The following is a 2,477-nucleotide window of genomic DNA, read 5'->3' as shown; positions in this document are numbered from 1 at the left end:
TCTGGACTGCATGGAAATGCTATTATAAGCCAGATGCAGGCTCTGAATGGCTATGCAATTACCAGGACAAGGGTATAATTTGGGGAGTGCAGCCTGGGTGGGCTTTACTTATGATAAACTTGGCTATTATCAGACAAGATCATGTGTTTGAAGCAAGCGAAGGTGATTTGGGTTGCAAGCACAGTCTGGCCCAGGCAGGCTGTAGCCTTCATCTCTTGGAGGTGCTCAGTGGAGTTCATTGTCTCCAGCCATTGCTGTGAATTCAGGATAAAAAGCAAGAGAAATACACACAGGTATAGCGACCCTTGTAGTGGCCTCACTTGGGTTCTGGGCAGTGTTCCATCCCCTGTGTGAAGCCTGGGCTAAGCCTTCCCCTCTATTTGGAGTACCATCAGTCAATTGCCAGACTTGATGGGCCTGCTGTGTCCTGGGGATGGGTGGCTACTTCATCTCTGGTGTTCACCAAGGCACGTCGGAGCCTTTTGGTTCAGTTTCCTCACCTGGAGACTTGGTGGGGGTAGTGAGAGCAGCTACTGATCAATATGCTCCTGGGCTAGGCTGAACGCTGGTGTATAGTGAATGCCTATTCTCTGCCCCACGTGATCTGATCTGTTCTTCAAACCAACACATGAGGAAGGCAGTCTTACTCATATTTAACAGAGGGAAATGTATGTACATGAAGGGATTTAATGACCTGTGAGAAGGAAAAAAGAGTAGCCCTTGACATTCAAAAGCAGCCTCCTGCCATAGCTAGCCTGTGTTTCCCACCAGATCCGACTATCCTCAGAAAAGCAATTGAGAAGGGCCGGGCGGTGGTGGCGCACGCCTTTAATCCCAGCACTCGGGAGGCAGAGGCAGGTGGATCTCTGAGTTCGAGGCCAGCCTGGTCTACAAGAGCTAGTTCCAGGACAGGCTCTAGAAACCACAGGGAAACCCTGTCTCGAAAAACCAAAAAAAAAAAAAAAAAAAAAAAAAAAAAAAAAAAGAAAAGCAATTGAGAAGGTGGGATGAAGCGAGGCCCACGCCCTGAGTTTGACATAAACAAGGTTACTGTGCCATGTTCTTGCTCACAAAGCCAGACATCTTTCTGTGGCTAAAATGCATGACTGCTACCTTCTACAGCTTTATCCTTGGAACTGGCTTTCCTTGCAGATATGATTTACGGAGACGCTCGATCACAGAATTGTCGGGGCTTGCTTATGGCATCCAGTCTAAGCAGACTGCCAAGTGCCCCACTCAAACCTAAATCTTGTCCCAAGACTGTCTGGTACTCTCTCTTGCTGAGATATCCCTGGTATGTTCTTCTCAGCAGAGAGTAAGGAACTCAAATCAATCAGATAGTTCCTGGGGCACTCTGGGAAGGCCCCACAGTTGATGGATGGGTTTAAACCTCAGAATCATCTTTCTCCAACCCCAGAGCCTGCATTTTGGGAGTTCCTATCTAGGAGAATGAAACATTCTCAGCACTGTAAAGAGTTCCAGTCCCTACAGTGTGCTCCCCTGAAGGACAGGTTAAAGTTCTGATAGCCACTCCTCATGGCCCTGATGGCGGTAGTGCACTCTGAACCTCCCATATGCTAAGAAGTCATCCCAGCCAATGACCCTTTCTACTTGCTGACCATTTAAAGGAAGAGGTGATGATAGAATCCAACACCTCTCACTGTCCTGTGGTCACACCCCTGGACAAGCCAGTATGTTTGGTAGGTAATGCCCACAGCCTGTAAAGTGACTGTCTCATCCATTTCTGTTGTTCTACCCTCTTGGCACACAAGACTGCTGTGTGCTCCATTGGCGAAGACAGTTAAAATCCCTTTCCCAGCATTGTTCTTTGTTCTTGATAATATCTTTAACCAGCGTCCTTGAGCCCAATAAGCTTGAGGCTAAAGGAGGCTGCCAGCTGCTCTAGCACACACGCTGGGGCCCAACAGTCTATGCCCCTGATGGTTTTGGACACAGACTCTGATCTGACTCCCCTCTACAGGCATCCAGCACCAATGCCAGAGAAGCATTCTGCCTCTGCAGCTGCTAAGATAGCAACAATTACTATGGGCGCTCAGCATCAGCGCCACTTATGAAAGATTGTGCTGTGCCAAGGACATTTTTATACTTATTTAATCCTCACTTTAAAAATGCTCTAAAGGACGGGGGATGTAGCGTAATTGGTAGAGTTCTTGCCTAGCATGCACTAAACCCTGGCTTTGGTCCCCGGCATATATAAAACTTGGTATAGCGTCGCACACTTCTAATCCTAGTTCTTGGGAAGTGGAGGCAGGAGGACTAGAAGTTCAAGGTCATCCTTGGCTACACAGTGAGTTAGAGGCCAGCCTGGGCTACATGATACCCTGTCATCAGCCAACCAACAAACAAATGGTACTATAAGGCAAACAGTATTGTTATTATTTTATAAATGAAGGTCCAAGAAACTTGATACTAATCTGAGCTGACACAGTTTATAGTTGACAAGCCCCAGAGTTAAA

Source organism: Arvicola amphibius, chromosome 2, assembly GCF_903992535.2.
Source record: "Arvicola amphibius chromosome 2, mArvAmp1.2, whole genome shotgun sequence".
In the NCBI taxonomy this organism is placed as follows: Eukaryota; Metazoa; Chordata; class Mammalia; order Rodentia; family Cricetidae; genus Arvicola; species Arvicola amphibius.
The sequence above is the reverse complement of the archived record's forward strand: the minus strand, read 5'-3'. Positions refer to the sequence as shown.